Genomic DNA, 21,161 nt, shown 5'->3' with positions numbered 1-21,161 from the left:
AACCAAACTGGCTTTGAACTCAAGGCAATCCTCTAATCTCAACATCCAATGTGCTGGAATGTTGGTTTGTTCTACCATGCCTGGATAGTAGCCTATGATACTAGATCAAGAACAATTACAAAGTTAAAGAATCTGATCAATTCAGGATTTTTTTTTGTACTAGGAAGGGATCTAGGGTCTCCTGCATAATGAGCAAGTGCTCATTTACCCCAGGACCCATACTAAAGAGGACTCCTTGAAGGCAAACCCTCAGGCCCTGCCTCAAAGACATTCTAGCTCACTTCTCAGTCTCTCTTCACCATGGCTGAAGATGTGGGCAGGTTCCTGGTACAGTGCTGAGGAATCTGCCTGTTATTCACTGAGGGATGCATCATCTTGTCCCACCCTAACAACATGGAGCATGGAGGTGACCTGCTTAGAATGTTACTAAATGGAAGCATCTGGAGTCAGTTCACAGCTGTTTAACTTTTGCCTCCTGACTGCTGTTACACAAGTCTGTGGAGCTTTGAAGGAAATAGCCAGGGGAGGGAGGTAGGGGCCATTTGCTTGTAATCTAAGGGGGCCTTAGGTCTCTCAGGAAGGATGATTAGGTAGGACTAGGTGAGTCACTCAGAGGCTAGGAATGCAGCCCATACCTGGTTTCCATGGTACCCCCGTGGAGGACTTAAGACCTGTCTAGCTGCTGACTATAACAGCAGAGGTCACAGAGTGTCTGCAGGGTCTAAGAGAGAAGTTACCAGACAACACTCTGGTCTTCCAAGTTGAAGGAACACTAGAGAAGGTAAAATGGACACTTTTAATTTTTTTCTGGCCATAGAAAAATCTAAATCTAAATGATCTCTTTCTCTTTCCCTCTCTCCCTTTCTCTTTCCCTCCCTCCCTCTCTTCCTCTCTTCCTCTCTCCCTCTCTCCCTCTCTCCCTTTTCTGCTCCAGATCTCATTTTTGTAACATAGCCTGGTGTCAAACTTTTTATACTCCTGCCTCAGTCACCCTACCCACCTAAATATCTTTCACTTTCTTCCACTTGGGAATTCTGATTCTATATTTTTCTTGTCTAATCCACCTATTGATACTGAGTCAATGTTCAAAGCTGCAAATATATTCACCATATAAGGGCTTAAAAATGAAGCTAAATCCAGATTCAACTCTAAAATATATGCTTTTTAAAGTATTATGAAAAATTGAGGCATATGCAAAGTTAATAGAAAACTATTATAAACCCCTAATGCACCCATATTTAACAACTATTAAGATTTTTCAAGTTAGTTCTAACTACCTTCTTTTCTTTTTCTCTTTTTTGCTTTACCTAAATATTTTGAAATAAATCTTAGGCACCTCTCATTTAGCTATACATGCTCAGCATGCATCTTAAATAAGTTGAGCATATTTTCATAAATAAACGGCAATTGTTATTACCCCAAACTATTCTAACAAGAATTCCTTTCTAACCATGCTATTGAGCACAAAATTACCCTATTCGTCTGTCTTATTCAACCACTGTAAGAAGAACGTCATGGGCATCTTTTGTAGCTCAGAGCTGGAATTGCAGCTTGATGCTTACTGACCATTCACAATGTACCCTTTTAGGTAAGAAGGGGCCTAGGCTCCCCTCGCCCTGTTTTACAAAGAGAAATGGAGACAGAGCTATTAAGTGCCTTGCACAAGGTCACACAGTCAATTAGTGGCAGATGAATGGGACTCAAGTATTATGCCCGGGTCTATGTAGTCCCAAACACAATTTGCAAGGAAATTAAGTGAAGGGGTTACTGTCCTTAGGATGGTACTGCATGGCTTCTGTTGCTATTGAAGTCTTTGCCATTTAGCCTCAAGCAAATTCTTTCCCTAGGACAGTCTGATAATGGTCCATTAGGACAGTCTGATTGATACGATCAGTTGGACTCCTATGTTTGTTTTTCACCAAAGCCTCAACTTAAAAACAGGACAATGACATCCTCCTATGTTTGCCCCTCTTCTTATTCCTGGATTGGATTCTGTGACCTTGTTTCTCCCCTCCCTTTAGGCCTAGACCTGCTCTGGAGTCCCAGAACATGCAGAGGCCAGGGCAAACATAAGAAACAGCAGGACTAGTATAGCTGCTTCTGTTTACTCACTCCCTCCCCATTTCCAAGAAAGTCTCCTTAGATGCACCCCAACCTGAGTTGACCTCCATCTCTAATTTCCCAGGCCATTTCTACTTCCTTGACCCCATACCCAAATTTTCTACCTAAGTTTATTAAAAATTTTGCATTCCAAATCGAAAATTGGCTAGCGGGGAAAAAGGAATCTGGGCTGTTGGCTAACAGAGAATCCATTACCTTGAGTCCAATCCATAATGCAGAACCTGAGGATTTCAGGGACTCTGGGTTCAGAGCATAGAATTAGCAACACAGGTGATGGCCATTCAACCCAGGAAGCAGAATCTCTTGACCATTTCCAGAGAGTAGGGTTCAATGTGGGGGACCTGGCAAGCCATGAAGGAGCTGCATCTTCAGGCTACTATTCCTATGCTAAAACTTCCTGCTGGGTCAGATTCTGGTAATAGTAACCTCATCAGTAACTCCAGAGTCACAAAAGAGGCCCAGTCACTGTTAGACATCAAACAAGTTAGAAAGGGAGAGAGAAAAATATTTTGCTTTCTTTATTCCTCTTGCTTTCTAATGTCTTACCTTTCCCAAATTTTGACCAAACCCACCAGACCTGGGAAACAGTCTACAAAGGCTATGCCACCTACACCCTTCTACACTTCAATAGACATCAGAAAAAAGAAAAGGATTTAGAGGGCAAAGAAACCTTGGGACAGCACTGGTCTCCTCTTGTCTTCTCCCACATCACCTACTAACATTTTTGGCTATCTCAAGGTCCAGCTGGAAATAGTGCTTTTGTTTTAAGCATGAGCTTGGGGAATGAAGTGAGAACCTGCTTCCCTGGTTGTCTATGGGCACATCTCATCATCTAGGTTTTAGTCTAGTTCTCTCTTTTTCACCCCTTGTGTTTACCTACCACAACACTATACATCCAAAGGTCAATAAAGATGGGCCAGCTGGTTTGCTTTCTGGCCATGTGAGATACATTCATTGGTTTTAAGGAGGATCAGACCTTGCCTTCTGGGCTTCCGCTTGGCAGCAAGGCTCTGAGTTGCAATGTTGCCAGACTGGTCAACCTGCTTGCATTACAGTCTAGCAAACATATGTCCTGATTCTTTAGGTGTTCTACAAATCTGAATGTGTAGGTAAAGGGAGATGTCCCTAGGGGACATGTAAAAGAACCAAATAAAAGAACCAAACTAGGAGCTTTACCATACTTACTTTAGTTGTTTTCCAAGGTTCCTCAGGGCAATTCCCTTTTTGCTCAATTTCAATAAGCTTTTAAATTTCAGCATAATTTTAGATCTTCAAAACAGTTGTAATGGCAGTACATGTATCCTTTGTCCAATTTCCTACCATGTTAACACATCCCTTGCAAAACCATCTTTTAACTACTTTCACACGTGAGGAAAACGGAGCTTAGAGAGTTAAGCAACTTGCCAAAGGTCACAGAGCTCAGACACAAGCGAAGAAACAAACATAAATCTAGGTGGATCTTAATGTGTCACACAGAGCTGAATTGTTTGCTTTCATCTCCTTACACAGGAAGTCGCTCTCTGAACTCAGAGCCCTTCATCTCAGTTGAGATGCCAACATTATTACAGGGCACTCTTCCCTCAGAGCCATATAATGCTTGTCCTGAAAGGTACATCTGAGCTCATTTAATTGAAGGAAGGCAAATAAGCTTCATTTCATTTGCCAACTTTAATTGTGCAAGAGAAGCTAATTGGAACCCAGTATTGAGAATGATTTTGAGCCCCGTGCTCTCGCTTATTAGGAATGAGTGTTCTTATGATTATTGGGTGTTAAGAAAAAAAAATGAGATCCATCAGCAGATCTCATTTTATAGAGACAGTTTCTTGAGCTACAGAGAAGGCACAGTGTCTCTGCCTTATTAGTGGTATAGCTAAGAACACAACTTGGACTCCTGACTTGTAGTCTTATATTTGCTCTGTGGTAGACTGGACTGATGATAGTGATAACAGTAGTAACTATAGCTTACTAAGTGACCATTTACTGCCAGGCCCCATTCTCAGCATTTTCCACTTTTATGCATGATCTTAATTCCACTCAACCCTGAACAGTTGACAGAAGTCTAAGCTCAGTGAAATGAAAGCAAAGACAAACAAACAAACAAACAAACAAAACACTCTTACCAAAGGTCTGCAGCAACCAAATGGTAAAGCTGGAATTTAAACAGAAGGTGGTCAAATTTCAAAGCTGAAACTCTGGCCTCTCACCTCTTATAAGCACAACTTTGAATTTAACCTCACAGTTCTCTAGTAGGTAGCGGTGGCCCCGGTCTTTCCTACTTTGTTGGGACTAAATGAAATAAAATCATTTTTGCTTTAACTCATTTTTCTCAAAAAGCTTTGCCAGAAGGCTCTTACCTAGGTAGAACTGATTTCTTTAGTACATTTTTGTATGAAATGTGATAAAAATTGACATGTTAGGAGAGCTGATGTGAAAAGTGACCTGCCTCACAAATTAATGATTAATATAACCTGCTGATTCTCTCATATGGGAAGGCACAGAAAAACAGCTACACAATAAAATCTATACTAGCCTGGGATCTTAGTGTGGGAGGCCATGGATGAGTCAGAGAAAATCAGAAGATAATTAACGAAGAGAGCATTCCATGGAGCTTAAAAAGAATTGAAAAATATTCATTTTTTTAAACCTAGGGATATCTGGCATTATTAATAAAGGCAAGGAACAGATAGGAGGAAAAGGCAAGTTAATGAGAATTACTAAGTACCACATTTAAAATAAATTGGCAAGAGATCAAATTTCAAAGGGAAGGCATTCTGTTCAACTGAATTTGCTAGAGCCATTCAACATTGGTGAGAGAGATGTGCTAAGTATATGGCTATGGCCTGTGTGCTTAGGAGAGTTGCTAAGATTCTCCACTCTTCTTCCCCGGGATTATTCTGAATAGCTTGTGTAGTAAGGAACCTCTTTTGCACAGCTAGATGTGAAATTTATAAAACGGCTTCTGAAAAATAGTATGTGTGCCAGCGTATGCATATATTATAGAACCGATGTAATTCAACGTTAGGCTAAATGTCCAAGTAACACTGAAGCCTCGGTAATAGCAAATCTACTTGTTACCTTCCCTATTATAGTAGGTATTTTCTAATTGCTCAGTGCACATATCATGTGGTTATTATTCTAGCTTTTCAATTTCATCTCTCTCCAGGCTCAGAACTGTCCCTTAAGACTATCCTACCCCTCTACTCTTTTCTCTAGCATGATTGTTCAACATCTACTGCATCCTGAACTGCAGATAGCTCCATGCTCCACAGAAGCCTGTCATGCTTTGTTCTCTTCCCTTTTCCTTACACATTCTTTACTCATTTGCCTAAAAGTAGCTACTTAATCCTCAAATGTGCTAGCAAATATTTTCTCTGGGAAGCTTTCTCAGTATCACTGGGTGCTCCCACAGCTCTCTTTCACGTGTCTTGATTATAACCGATTACTCTGTTTACCAATGATTTGTTGGGTTTTGACCATCCGAGTGTGAATGGATTAATGCTGCTATGACAAGTGTGAATCTGTTTTCGTGAAATTCGATCTGGTATGAAAATGAGTTCCACTTCCTCTTGCACTCTCTGGTCCTTTCACCTTTTGCCTTGGGATGATGTGGCAGGATGACATGCTTCATGTGCCAGCCCCTTGATCTCAGAGGTCCCATGCTTTAAAACGAAGAGCCAATCAATTTCTTTGTGTTATAACAACCAAATTTAGACTAAGGAGAGAATTGGAACTGAGAAGTGTGTCTGTTTCTATACCAAATATCTGAAAAAGTTCAACCAAGATTGGAATCTAGCAATGAATAGAAATTAGAAGACCTTAGGGGAGCAGGTTGGGGGAAATGTAGATGGTCATAAATGGTACGTTTTCATGCTGGGTGTTGCAGTATGTCTGTAATCCCAGCACTCCACTTGGGAAGATGAGGCAGAAAGTATCCATGAATTTGAGACCATCCTGGGCTACATAGTCACTTCCAGACCAGTCTTGTCATAAGGCATAAAACCATGCAGACAGCCTCAACCAGGGCAATGCCTGGCATAGCCATGATGCTAAGCCTTAGATTTGTTGAGTTACCACTGTGCAAGTCCTGCCTAGGGGAGATTCAGGCATGTGACCTGAACCCCTGCAGGATGCCCAGTTGTCTTCTTTGTCCATTTAGCACTGATGTAACTCAGTATCATAGAACAGGTAAGTTTGTAATAGACAGAAATTGATTGACTCTCTGTTCTAGAGATGGGAAAAACACAAGCAAGCATGCATGCATTCAGCACAGTTCTTGTAAGAGACCAGAAAAAAAGAACAGTGAGAGTCTTGGTAGATATGGACATTAAGGGCGATTCTAATGAGGTCTCGGGTAGAAATGAGGAATAATGTAACAAGCTGAAATAAAGGTCATACTTGTTATGCAGTTGCAAGGAACTTGGCTGAGTCATATTCATGTCCAAGGACTTAATGGAACTTAAGAATGATGCACTAGGATTCCTCACAGGAGAAATAAAGCACCAGCCAAAAATTCAAGAGCCACAAATGCTTCTTTTTGCCTATTTACTTTAAAATGAAAGAAGAGAGGAATGCGTTAAAGATGGCATGTAGAACTAAAGGAAAGGAAAACACAAGGTCTGGAAACCTCCCATCCTGATAGTGTGTGGAATTGAAGATTGAGCATGGGAGAGAATCCTATGCAACTGCTTTTTAGAGGTCAGTATGACTAAAAGGAAGCTGGGCACTTTTAGATAATGGGAGAGTGACTCTAAAGGCCTTGCAGTGATTTTCAAAACAAGTTAGGACCCTGAAGTCAAGGTATCCAGAATGGCCAATGTGCTGGTTAGGTGGTTTTTCTTTTCTTTCTTTCCTTCTTCTCCTTCTCCTTCTTTCTGGTCAACGTGACATAAGTTAGGGTCATCTGGGAAGAGGAGACTTCAACTAAGAAAATGTTTTCATCAGGTTGGCCTGTAGGCAAGTGTGTGGTTGCATTTTCTTGATTGATGTTTGATGGTGGGCTTAGCCCATTGTGCCACCCACCCCTGGGAAAGTGGTCCTGTGCTGTACAAGAAAGCAGTCTGAGCAAGCCCTAAGGAGAAAGTCAGTAAGCAACATCCCCTTCCATGGCATCTGGTTCAGTTCCTGCCTCTTCTGCCTCCCCAGCTTCATGCCTTTACTTCTTGTCCTGACTTCCCTCAGTGATGAACTGTGACCTTGGATGTGTAAACCAAATAAACCTCAAGTCATTTTTGGTAGTGGTGATGGTGGTGGTTACCACAGCAACAGAAATCAAACTAGAGCAGCCAAGGAAATTTTAGCACTTGTTACCTTGAGCCTATTCCCCACATTTTAGCATAGCAGTCCTGTGAATTCCTTATCCATGGCCCCAGGGTACCAGTTTTGGCAGTAACAAACAGTAAGATTCCATTACATTCATAGGCTGCTTAGCTCTGTAGATGCTCAGAGTATATGAGCTAAGTTGTGGAACCACAGAGGCCTCCAGACTGATTTCAAAGTGTGTGCTGAAAAAGTCTTAGAGGGAGAGACAGAAACCTTTTGCAGACAGCAGGTCAAAACAGATGTCCCCTGCCAGGGCAATTGCCCAGTGGAGCCCGGTTAAAGGCTATCTTTGAGGCCCCACATATATTGAGTCACTAGTGCATGACTCCAACCTAGAGAGTGTGAGACTGGCCACTGGCAAGTGTGAGACTCTAGCCACTGCAAGCTGCTGTAATGTGCAGAGCCTGGTAACAGCAAAAAGACTGGAGTGCCCAGTAATTTGAGCACTTAGGCTCTAGTGGTTCAAGAGGATGCACTTGGAATGGAAGATTATGTTAACATCTTCATATTTAATGTTTTCTGCTGGTTTCTTTTTGAACTTGTTTACATGATTTTTTCCCTTTCTTCTTGATCGTTTTCCCCCTTTGGAATGCAGATGTCTATCCTATGCTTGCCAGTCATTGCGCTTTGAAAGCACAGACTGGGGTTGATGAGTGTGGAGGTTTATACTTGGTCAGTTTGGAAACCAGGGCCTGAACCTCTAGTGCCTTTATTTGCTCCCTGCCATCTCTTCAGTGTCAGTATGGAGCACGAAGGGCAGCTCTGGGCAAAACAGTTGAATTTGTATTTTGTGTCTTCAGACTTCAAACATATCTCAGACTTGGTGTCACAATGTTACCCTGCCCGTGTGCTACCTCCCCATAGTGTTCTGTGGATCCATCAGGCAGCTCACCTCCTCAGCACCTCTCCTTCTCAATTCCTGCAAGACTTTGTGGCTGGACTCTAGGCTATGCTGGTTTTGTTGTGTTGTTTTGTTTTTAAAGTAAATCACTTGTTGCAATCACTTTTATTTCCAGGACACACATCTATACTCATCTGTAGCCTCCCAGAAAATATTTTATTTTTTTCAAGCCAGGGTTTCTCTGTGTAACAGCCCTGGCTGTCCTGGAACTGGCTTTGTAGACCTGGCTGGTTTTGAACTCATAGAGGTCTACCTGCCTCTGCCTCCCAAGTACTGGCATTAAAGGCATGTGCCACCATGGCTATCTTGAAAGCATTCTTTAACCCAAGAGTTGGTGCTTCTTGTGAGAGGAGTTTCAGTCGTGTGCTTGTATTTTAGATGCCCACCACTGCCTGCTTCTGTGGATGCTTTTATGCCATAGTGGGGGACATGTGGTGTCTGGCGACTCTTCCTCCTAGCAAAAGCTAAAGTTGCTTTGCTCCTTCCTTGGATACCTAAGATGTGTAACAATCAGATCAGTGTTTGAGCCCAGCTTCTACAATTCATGTGTTGTATGACTTGCTACACAGCACACAGCTGCAGTGACCCTGTTTCTTGTCTTTGTAAACAGCTCCTGCAAGCCTGTTCTAGTGACAATGCCTGTAATCCAGAATGCTGGAGATGCAGAGGCAAGAGTGCAGGCTGGGCTGGACTACATAGTGAACTCCAGGCCAGTCTGGATACTTGCTGTAACCCTATCTCAAAGCAATCAAAACAAAAATATAAATAAGATAGATTTGATAATGATTCCCATCTCATTGAGCGGTGGTGGGAGATGACGTGAGATAACACAGCTGCAAAACTTCAATGTAAAGCGAGCACTGAGAAGTTCACTATTCTCTCCAATCCATTGTTACTGCCATCTGCTTCACCCCTCCTGACATACACAGTCCTCTCCCCCACTGCTTTTCCCCTCACTTCGTTTTTCCACCAGCACATCCCTGCTTTACGTGTCTTCTTCCTTCCCCTCCAGCACACTGGACCTTTGGCATCCCTATAGCCCAGACTTTCCAGGTTGATCCTCTTTCCAGATAATATCTCCAGATGTTTGACTTCATAACCTGTTTTGATTTTTTTTTTTAAAAAAAAGAGTTCATTACTTGGAGGAGTGTTCCCATGGTCCATCTTCCATCAAGAAGGCCAGAGCTGACTTGGTGGTCCTCCATCCATAATTCAGCGGACACCAGGAAGACATTCAGTCCACAAACATGTTTTTTTAAACTTGAGAACGATGCCAGGAACCCCATCATCACTATACAATTAATTTGAGTTAGACTGCAAGGGGTGGTCTGGCAGGGGTGACTCTGCAAGGAAGCGTTATTATTTATATGCACTGCAAATTCCTTTATCTCAGGCTTTCCTGTCAGGGAGAAGGGAGTGAAGGGTTCCAGGGAATTGACTCCCCAAGGAAGAGGAAGGCTGTGCAAGCAGGGGTGGGGTGCGGGGGTGTGGGAAATCAGCAGACTAAAGAGCATGTCCCCAGCTCAGTTTTGCCTAGGGTGGGCCCTGTGTGTTGCAACAGATGTGTGCTTTGGAATTACTGGGGCTGGGAAGGCAGGCCTCAGAGGGAGTAAGGGAGTGGTTATAAACTGAGCTCATCCTGAAATGATGTGGGCTCAGATTTCTGGAGGGCGGAGGGGAAGACTGGGCCAGAGGGGAAGACATGCTTTTGCAGGCATCTAAGGCTGAACAGAGGGTTCCAGCTTGTTAGGTAGAGGAGATGGTTGGGTGTAGGTGGGAGACGAAAACTGTTCTTACCAGAGTCTTCCTAACAGAAGAACAAGTCCAGAGAATGCCTCCTTTTCCCCAGGAAGCAAACAACTTGTGAGGGTGTGGCTGAGCTTACTGGCTGTTTTCCCACAAGGGAAATTGCCCCTCTGTGAAGCTGCCTGGCCGGTAGAGGGTAACTTGGGTGTTCCCCAATCCTGATAACCAGAAGGTGGTGCCCCTCCTTGTGGGCTGTCAGCTTTCCTTATCACCTGCTAGGCCCTGTCATCTTCTGGAGTCTGGATGAGAGAGGAAACAGGGTGATCAGGCTCTCTCCACCCCAGCCCTTGACAGAACACAAACGCCAGAGACGTGACTCCTATCACAGAAACACAGTGATTCTATCATATTGAGAAGTCCTGCGTGAAGGTGTTTATTCTAGAAAGTTCGTGGACGTGTTCATAAAAACTCTAGAACAAGATGATTGAAATCGTATGACGACACAACCGACTTACTGAGCATTAGGTTTCAAAAGACCTTGTTCCTTTGAGGCATGTGGGGAAGAAAGATACCTTTCTGTTTTATTTCTCTCTCTCTCTCTCTCACATACATACATACACACACACACACACACACACACACACACACACACACACCAGAGAGAAAGAGAGACAGAGAGACGGGGAAAGAGACAGGCACAGAGAGAGAGAGAGTGAGAGAGAGCATGCTGCACAGGGTAGCAGAGGTACATTACAAGCATTTCCAGGCATGTACTTTACCCACAGCCTGCAGCTGTCTGGCATTCCCAGGCTCTGGTGTTGGGCCAGATTCCCCTTACACAGTCTCTTAGGCCCATATCTGTGATTCCAAACTTAAAAAGGCTCTGAGCAAATGACAGCCTTTATAAGTTGCAAAAAAAAAAAAAAAAAAAAAAAAAAACCTCATTTGGAAGCCATATTTGTACTGGTATGAGGCTACGTATAGTCTTAGTTTACCAAACCCTGGCAAACATCTACCTTTTTTTTTTTTTTTTTTTGCTGCAGAAATACCTAGGTACTTGATGTTGTGGATGGCCTCAGACACCCACTAGAGAAGATTTGTAACATATGCATATGCCGCATTATACATTCGATCACTTTTGAACAATCCTAAGTGTTTTGAGTTCTTTCTATTGGAGCACACATCCCCCTGTCTTCTAATGATCAGGCCTGCATGTGAGGTCCACTAGGGCCTAGCATATAGTCTACCCCAAGGTTGGGCTCACAAGGTACTTTAGAAATGAATGAGTGGGGTGGTGGTGCACTCCTTTAATCCCTGCACCTGGGAGGCAGAGGTGTCTGAGTTTGAGGCCATCCTGGTCTACAGAGTGAGTTCTAGGACAGGCTCCAAAGTTACAGAGAGACCCTGTCTTGAAAAACTGAAATAAGGAAAAAAGAAAAGAAATGAAGAGTGGTCTTTACTGATTAAGGAGACCAGTTATCAAGTTTTTTTTTTTTTTTTTCTATTTAAGCTAAAATGTTTCCCGATACCATTTTTCCTATGTCATCAATTAAAGGAGGACAACCCTAGATACTTTTATTTTGTTTTATTATTTTCTTGTGGGGCTGAATCGTCTTTATGATCCTAATGCCTTTAACCTTTTGTCCTAGGTCCCCTTCTCCAGTCCTTTAGTCATCTTCACTGCTGTCTTCTGAAGTCTGTACAGGCTTTTTCCTTTTGAAATTGGGGCCTCGTGCTCAGGATAGGACCGCAAAAAGCGCATAGCCATCGAACACCATAGGCTTCTTGCTTCTATGGTGCTTTCCCAGTTTCATTTTGCCTGGCCTAAGACGTAATGTCTTTGAAAATACGCATGCGGGGCAAAGTCATGAGGCTATGAGTGGATTTCTCTTGAGCATGATGACTGGCAATAGGAAGGGAAGACAGCCCTATCTGATCATGAGACTATAATTACAGAAAGTTGAAAGCAACACATAATATGTGCAATGGGAGCCTGAATGAAAAAAAAACCCACAAAATAAAACAAAAAAGTAACAAAGAATAAACAAACAGAAAACAAAAACCACTATTGGTAACCACAGTATCGCCGATTGTTATTTTTATCTCAGGAGAATGGGCCTTATTTGTGCACATTACTCAACCACCTTTTCTCTCCTATAGCTCTTAAAGGCCATTTTGACCACTTAGTTCCCATTAATTGCAGGAGTGAGCCTGACTCCATCAGGGCTGCTGCAAAACCACTGGATTAAGTTAAACCCTCACTAATTAGGCCTGTTAGACTTCCTGTAACTCCAGATTTCTCGTGGCAGAAGTAAAAACATTTGACTCACACGTAAAATGTATTATACCAATACCCAGGAAACAACAAAATACACGTGGTAGCTTTTTAGCAAGCAAACTGTGCAGGCTGTTGGAATTGCCAATCTTTCTTATAGTTGCCCAAAGCGTTTCCTTTTGGGGTGGGAACTATAGGAACACTCTAATAGGGATCTGGAGATAAATAAGGCTTTGCCATTACATTTGAAAAATCTATTCACGATGCTTATCTTAACTGTGAGTCAGAGCCTTTTGTGAGGTTTTGTGTACATGGATTTTTGCAAGGTGCTGTTGTTTTTTCATTTAATACAGGTCATTCATTGCGAAAAGGTCACATTACAATTTCTCTAGCCTTTCCTGAGCTAATCCACCGAGGAAGAAAATGTAGGATGTGGGGCTGCAAAGGGTGGGTATGAAATTGGGGACCAGGAGCTCCCAGCAAGAGGCCATAGTGGTGAAAGGGCAAGGGGTTGGCAGCTTAAACCTGTGGGGAGAAGATGGGGGATCTTGGATAGACACTTCCTGGGTCTTGCCATTTTTTTCTAACCCCACTGGAATGTCCCCAAGAACACTAGTACTCTGGAGAGGGAGTGTCCTCCCCCATTGCCAGCATGAAAGGGAAGAATTTGCTTCGGAGAGGTTCTGGATAATTTTGGTCAAATGCCAATGATGGTCATTTTCTGTCCTTTAACGACCATCATAAGCTAATTTGTAGAAAACTTTGGCTTGTGGTCAGTTCCCTGCCAAGGGAACTACATGAGGGGTGCACCTCCAACCTCACATGTTGCCCAGGCTGCTGGCATCAAACTCATTATAGCTGTGACTGGCCTTCAATCGCTGCCTGTATTTCCTGAATGCTGCTATTATAGCCATGCAACACCATGACTAGCCATAGGCACCCCTCTTTTAACCATCGTGATGGTACTTTAAAGAAGGGATTATTATTGTCTTCTGTGTCCACAGGAGGAAACTGGTTCAGAGAGAGCCAGCTAGGAAGTGGCAGCCCTAGAAGCTAACCCTAGCTCCTCTGACGCCAAAAACATTCCGAATCACTCTGTGTAAGTCCTTGAGAAGTCATCCACCATAATAAACCTGAGTGTATTTCCTTTTACCAAATAACAGAACATCTGGTCTGCTTGATTTTATGAGATTGTAAATATGGCAGGCAACTAAAAGGATGTGAGCGCGCTCTGAAAGCATGCGCTGAACAGTTCTCCATTGCTTGGCATTGAGACATTTTTTTTCTCCCTTCCTCTCTGCCCCCTTCACTGGTTCTTCATGGGAAGGCTATTGTCCATCTTATACTCTTCTGTTTTCTATATCCCCCATAGTGTCAGGTACATAGTACATGCTCAATAAATATCGACTGATTGATGAATGTGCAGCTGTACTAGTCAATCCTTTGTGGGGTTTTCAAGACCCTTTCTTGATGTCAAGCAAGCAGGTTAGAACCTTAAAGGTGTCTGTTGCCTCAACCTAGTTCCTTGTACTGAGACAACTTTTTAACATTGTGTCTGCACAGGAACTGAAGGCTTTCTTTGGCACCTGGATGATTGATGGTGTTTTTCCCATTCTTTCCAAAGCTCTGGCACTGTACAGACGTTGCTTGAGGTGATTAACAATACAGGCAACTTCAGCCTTGTTTGCAGATGCTTCTTGAGTTCTATAGAGATATAGGGGCCCCATTTAAGGACAATTCCTAGTTAGCCACACTCTGCCATTCAAGTCTGCTCAATGGTTACATCTCAGAATTGCTTCATGGAATGAAATGGGATCATTTTTTTTTTCATGACTGGATGAAGATTTTTACAAGGCCAGAGTTTCTGATTGTGTGGGATTTTAACCCAGAATATGGGTGTGTTTTGGTCAGTGACACTAAAAGCTTCTATTTTGGTCTAGACATCATATGAAAATATACAAGGTGGGGCAAGTCAAGCCAGCCAGATTTTACCACACACCATTTGCTTACCAGAATCATAACAACTAACTAAGGGCTTTTGGGTGTGGGACATTACTATGTATTGAGCTTTTCCGGTGGGAGATTCCTATGTGTTGAGCATCTGGAGGTGGGAGATTCCTACGTGTTAAACATTGTCTACATAACATTCAAATCCTTCATTATTATTGCCATTTTCCAGATTAGCAAATGAAGCTCTAAGCAACATCAAGTAGATCAGACACTACACACACCCCCCATTTGATTCTCAGGCAAATACTCCTGACTATAATGTCCTGCAAGGAGCGAGGCAAGCTTCTCAATAGTTTGGGGTTTCTGTGGAGTGAGACTGGTAGAAGAAAGCCCAAGAGTGGCTTTATTCTCTTTGTCTTGCTATTCGCAGAAGGGGATTCTTTGTTATTTAGGTATCCTAAGGGATCCTAGATCTGGGGAGGCATGAGTTCAAACCTTGTTGTGGTTGCATTTGTCCTACTGATTTTCAGCAGGTTGTGGCTGGATGAGGTGGTGGTGTTGGTGGCCAGAGGTCCAAGTGCAGAGTGAAGGACACCTCTTGGGATTGGGCAAGATAATAAGGGTAAAAGCTGAGTTCCGTGGGGGTACTTCAGAGAATAGCAACCAGAGTGCAATCCAGAGGGCTTGGGTGGAAGGAACAGTACTACTTAGCCTAGCTGAACAGATTAGGAGTGCTGAAGTTTAGGAATTTTATTAGACCTTGGAATAAACAAGGATAGAACTCCAGACAAAGGAGGATAAGGCAGGACCAGGACCAGAACCAGGTAAAGGCCCTGTCCTACAGGAAGGGAATAACTAGACTGTCCTCAACTGAGACAATACTGCCCCCTGGAGGGACTTTTGGAAACTACAGGAGGGTATTTAGTGTATCAGAAATGGCAATGCCCAGAACAGCCAAAGAATACAGTCAGCATCATCCCACATGCTTTTCCCAGTGTTTGCTGGGCTTCCATTGAAGTGAAAACCCAGTTTATAATCATATTACCTCAAATGGGTTCCATATAACCACAAAGGGTTTTTCTGTTAGTGCAAAGGTTCTGAAAAGAGATGGAATAATGAACTGTTTGCCTGGAGGTTGACCTTGAGTCATCCATCATTTCAAAAAACAATCACGCCAACAGTCGTGCTGTTTGGAGATGAGAGTAATCAAGAAAATATCCCTCTACCTACTTGTGTTTGCATCTGCATTCATAGAAATTTAACGTAAAAAACCACACATTTCCATCGTTGTCACTCAGTCTTTCTGTGTGGGACTGATTGTGCAAGTGTTTACATAACTAACCATATAGCATTTTCTTATGGGTTGCGTTAATTTCCTCTCTCTGTGTATCTATTTCATGTATATTTTTGCACTTGAGGGTAGATAATAATATCTATATATTTAATTTGAGTATAGGAATGTAAAACCCAATTACATTTCTTTTTTAAAAAGGGGGGTGGGTCGATAGTGTTGCTGAGAAGTTCAAAGTTACCTGTTGGCTTCTTGATGCCAAGATCATGTCTGCTTTGCTTTCATTTGGCCTAATTAACTGAGGGCTTGGACCAGAGGAGATACATGGTAAATAGTGGGCAAATGGATGATGAATAAGGCACGTGGATTTAAGTGCAAATCTAGGCCATCATAGTTGGAGCATATAGACATGTCCTGGGTGGCTGATCATAAAACCAGGGCAGGATTCTAGATACCAGAGGACCTAATGAAGATGTTACCTTGACGCTAGAGTATCCTGATGTCAACACTCAGTGAATCTTACAGTCCCAATTGTCTCAAGCTGTGCCAAGGCCAGGAGATTGAGCACAGTGATGGACAGAGAGATAGTTTAGCAAGCTAGTAGAGAGATGTTAGCAAGCCTACAGGGCTCAGACACCTCTGATTTTGCTAAACCAAGGGAAGGGACTTTGCCCACTTAACTAAATCACTTCTATTGTTTTGTTTAGGCAAGGGCTGAGGGGACACCAGGGAAAGAGGCTCCAGGTTCTGTCTGTCCTTTCAATGTGTCAACACTTTCCATGACTCTACTAGGTCCTCAGCTCAGTTTGGTCATCAGGCAGATCCAGTCCCTCCAGTTCCCATAGTCATCTCTGACTTGTGTTTCACACCTCTGGCCACTTCCTCAACAATAATGTCTGTATCCCTACTTGGATTGGGACCCCAGCCTTGATTTCCCCCTCTTTCCTCCCTATCTCTTTCTCTTTCTGCTTGGGGTGAACACCAGGATCTTGGGGATGCTAGGAAAATACCACTGAGCTCATCTCCAGCCCACCCTCCAGGTCTCTTTCCATTGCATCCATGGTACTTCTATGTGAATTCGTAGATGAAGGGCCTTCAGATTCATGGTGGCTGCTGCTGCCCACCCAGAGGACAGGGGGGATAAAAAAAGTTGCTTCACCTTATTACAAGCAATAAATTTGCTTCAGAGATTGGGAGAGAAGCATCAACTGGGCATGCTGGCAACTGCTTGTCTGGCTGTGCTTTTACGTGGAAAGCCAAGTGAAATAATGGAGGCAATTATACACCTATTTTGTTTGAACATTCGGCTAAAAACCTCTTTGTAACTGAGGGAAAATATGAGTGCATCAGTGTTGTCTGAGGTAACCCGAATGATTTCAACGCCCATTTTGCCTTCCCTTTTCCCTAGGGACCATGTTGTGGGTGCCTCTCCCCTTGGTGGGTGTTATGAAAATGCCCACAGCCTTGGGAAATGTGGAGGCAGAGGGAGAACTCTTCCTTAGCACTACCAAATGTAAAGGACAACCTAGCTGCAATTCAATGCATTGGATGTGAGCACTGGCCATTGCAGGGTAAACGTTTGTGTGCCAAGAGACGGCTCAAGGGACAAAGGTGCTTGTCTTCAAGCCTGATGAGTTAGTTGACTTTAATCCCTGGGACACACAGGTGAAAGCTGATTGCCTCAAGTTCTCCTCTGACTTTCTCTCTCTCTCTCTCTCTCTCTCTCTCTCTCTCTCTCTCTCTCTCTCTCTCTCTCTCACACACACACACACACACACACACACACACACATGCATTAAAATAGATGAAAAAAAATGAAAATAAAAACTTTCAAAAAGAGGATACTCTTTGGAATCTTAGGCCCGCTCTAACTAGGACCTCAGGACAAGTCTTTGCAGCTTTCAGAGTCTCCAAGCCCCGAAATTATCACTTTGAAATCATTCCGCGCAACCCTGTGCAAAGGCCTTTGGGAAGGCAGCTGCTCTATCAGCAACTGAAGTAAAACATTGCCAAATTTCTTTATTTAGACTCCACATGTCCTATTATGATACCTACATAACTATTCTATCTACTCTCTAACCCCAGGCCTCTGTGATCTAAGTGCCTCAATTGGATGTATTTCAACAGAGAGCCACAGGTGTCTGCTCTTCCCCCCCCCCCCAGGTGACAGCTATTATGAGTCACTGAACTCCTAGCTCTTAAGGAGAGATGCTATGGCTGCTATGTGAATCCTGGTGTGGGTCACATGGTGAGCAGGGAATGACAAAGTTCAAGTGCATCAAGGGATGGCGGTATAACAATTACATACACGGGTGTGTCAATGCCGTGGAAGTGAGTAATGCTGGCATCTACAGAGTTATGATACCGCTGATTTGATACCCCAAGCAAGGTTCTTTCCTGCCCTGGGCCTCGCCCTTACCATTCTGTGGGAGACGATCCATCATGTTGTACTTGGTACTAATTACTGTGGCAACCAGTTCACCATTCGGAAAACAAAGCTCAGCCTATATTACATTCTTTATCCTAAAATAATTTCCAGCTAGATCAAAGAGTAAAAAAGCAGTCTTTCCTGCTTACTATGTGAGAGGTCTTGGGTTAAATCCACAACACCCCTCTTGCTACAAACAGAGAGGGCAGCTGTGTTTGAGAACAACCTGATATATACAATACCAGTCTCAGGAAAGGCCTTAAAAAAAGAACAAATTAGATTATTTTTAGATGCCAAATGACAAAATCATAGAAGAATTTTGTTTTTTGTTTTTTGTTTTTTTTTTTTTAATTTGAAGTTCAAAATCAGAAGAGAAACTCCAGGAGTTGCAAAGAAAAGTGACTGACAGGTTGGCTACATACCAATTCAACAACTTAAAAATACACATCATAAAGCAGTAATCAATGACCACAGAGAGATGATGCCAGGACTGAAAGTGCATGGGGAGATAGTTTAAAACAAGGATACAGCAGGGCAATGGTGGCACACGCCTTTAATCCCAGAGGCAGAAGCAGATGGGTCTCTGTGAGTTTGAGTCCAGCCTGGTCTACAGAGTGAGTTCCAGGACAGCCAGGGCTACACAAAGGAACCCTGTCTCAAAAAATAAATAAATAAATAAATAAAAATAAATAAGTAAAATCAGGATAAATATATGAGGAGTAAGAGAACTGAGTAGTTATAAAATTGCACTGAAATTAAAAAAAAAATATCCAACAACTTTGGCACAACCAATTCAAAAGACAGAGGATCAAGCAGGACCTAGGAATGAGGCTAGTCCTTGTGCTGCCCACTTATGATGGTGTTCTAACCGTTTAAACCCATTATAGATTGAACACCCTGTCAATTGAAAGTGCAGTGGATATACTTACCATACTGGGCATCATTGCTTAGCAACCCAGTACACTGTAGAGGGCCAGTAGTGCCCCTTATTATCATATGTCTGACTGGGGAACCTGCTGTGCTGTCCAGCATTATGACAGAACACCAAGCTGCATATCACTAGCTCTGGGAAAAAGTCACATTCAAAATCAGAAGTATTGTTTCTAGGTTTCTGCAGAATGTGTACTGCTTTCACACTGGACATGTTGAAAATCCCAGTTGGACCATTGTGAGTCAGGTTCTATCTGTATTATTTGTGAGAGCTTTATTACAAGCTGTGACTCTCTCCTTTGGTGCATTTGCAGTGATCTGAAATTGCATTAGGTGATTATTTGCTTGCTTATCATCTTCTTCTCATACAGCCAAATCAGCTTCACGAAGGCTGAGGTTTCCCTTATTCACTGCTATATTCCTTGTGTTAGGAACAATGCCAGTGCTTGGTAAAGGAAGGAATGAGGGCGCTCCTGCAGATTAGTGCATTTTCTAAAAAGTAATCTGGCAGCAGCGTGCTCAAAGAATGGCTACCAGCAAAAGAAAAAGCTTATGTCACTGAAAAGGAGTAGAAATAATGAACAAATGCTAATTAAGACAGTGTTGAGGTGATTGACATGCCATTTCCATCTTTCAAGTAGACCACCTCACAAAGGTTGTAAAAGCTTAGGGTCTGTGAGGATGTGTTAACAGCAAGCACAGCCACACATGCTTGGTTCACATCTAAATAAGCATGACTTCTAGACAGCAGATGGAAATATCATAGTGTCCAAATGCCCCACATTAAGTATTGATCACTTAAATATTCCTTGTAAACAGCAACGACATGGAAATAAGCAAAATGACTCCAGTGAAGATTTGGTTAAAGCACACCTCAATAGTATGGTAATAAGCTTCTCTATGTTCCCAAGGAAGAACTTGGGCTTGGGGCTAGGGAGATGGCTCAGTGGTCAAAGTGCCTGCCACACTCTAGAACCCACATAAAGCCAGGTGCGGTAGAGACAAGATACTCCCTTGGAAGCTCATGAGCCAGCTAGCCTGGCATAGAGCAGAAAAACAAACCACCACCACCACCACCAAGAGACCCTGTCTGAAGGTGGAGGGTGAGCCTGTACAGACACTATAGGTGGTTCTGTGACTGACACATATGCACTGTGGTAAACATATGCTCACACACACGAGCATGAACACACATGTTCATATATATGAATAACTTGGGATTCATTATCGCTCTGCCTTTATGAGCTCTGTGATATCAAGGAAGTTTCTAAACACACCTTGATTTTCTCACTACTAAAATGGGAAAATTGGCAAAATCTCCATCATGAAGTTATGAAAAGCAAATGAGATAATTCACACAAGAAATGCCCAGGTAGCCCCTGGCACACACAGAACAGCTAGTAGCTGCTACCATTTACTATTCTGGTTAGACTTCAATGATGACAATGACAACATAGCCCCAAATAAGGACAGCCTTGCTCCTTGTACACTGATATGCAGAGATATGCTCAATGGATGTAGCACTGTGTTAAAATCACACTGTAGTCTATGATTTTGGTTAAGGGCACTGCATGCACAGCCCTTACTTCTAGCGAACAGGCTGCAGGAGATCAATTTTCACCTTAGTGATGATTATACGCCTTTTGAGACAAGCACGTTAGTTTTATAATAAACAAAAGATGTAAAGAGGGAGACAAAATCTCCATTTATAACTGCAAGGACAGTTAATCCCACCAGGCCTCACATCCCCCTGTCCTTGGCTACAGTCCCAAGTGCTAAGCCTCCCTGTCCTTTGCACTGGCGTCCTCTCGCCTCCATCCTCCTAACTGCTTGCTTCGTAAGCCCATCCCGAGCATTCTAGATTCGTTCAGTTCCCCATCATTGCTACTTTCCACTCCTTCCAATGCCCTTTAGAAGTGCCACCCCACAACCAACAATTCCCTGTCTACTCAGGATAAACTTTTCCACGTACAGTCAGTCGTTCAGTCCTAGGTCTGCTTCCCCTTCTGGAAGTGCTGAAACCCAAGTCGCGCCGCGGAGTTCACGGCTTTGCCGGCAGCGCCCTCTAGTGTCCATTGTCAGAACAACTCCACTACGGGCACCCTGGGGCTGGGAGGTGGGGTCTGTGCTCCAGCTTCCCCTGTCTGCTTCCAGACCGTTTAGTCCTCCATCCTCCGCCAAGAACTCCTCCTTCCCATGC

The 21,161-nt window shown here is 43.1% G+C and overlaps 1 protein-coding gene across 1 annotated transcript in view; it reads left to right on the top strand.

Moving 5' to 3' along the window:
• Positions 1-691: 691 nt before the first annotated feature.
• Positions 692-21,161, top strand: part of Rtl9 (retrotransposon Gag like 9) — a 67,575-nt gene continuing 47,105 nt past the window's right edge. Inside the window, exon 1 of the mRNA XM_051177969.1 lies at positions 692-781. The gene's annotated coding sequence lies outside the window, so the exon portion shown is untranslated. The remainder of the gene's footprint in view (positions 782-21,161) is intronic.

This window comes from Phodopus roborovskii, unplaced genomic scaffold, assembly GCF_943737965.1.
Source record: "Phodopus roborovskii unplaced genomic scaffold, PHOROB, whole genome shotgun sequence".
Lineage (NCBI taxonomy): Eukaryota > Metazoa > Chordata > Mammalia > Rodentia > Cricetidae > Phodopus > Phodopus roborovskii.
Note: the sequence above shows the minus strand (reverse complement) of the source record. Positions and strands in the feature narration are given on the sequence as shown.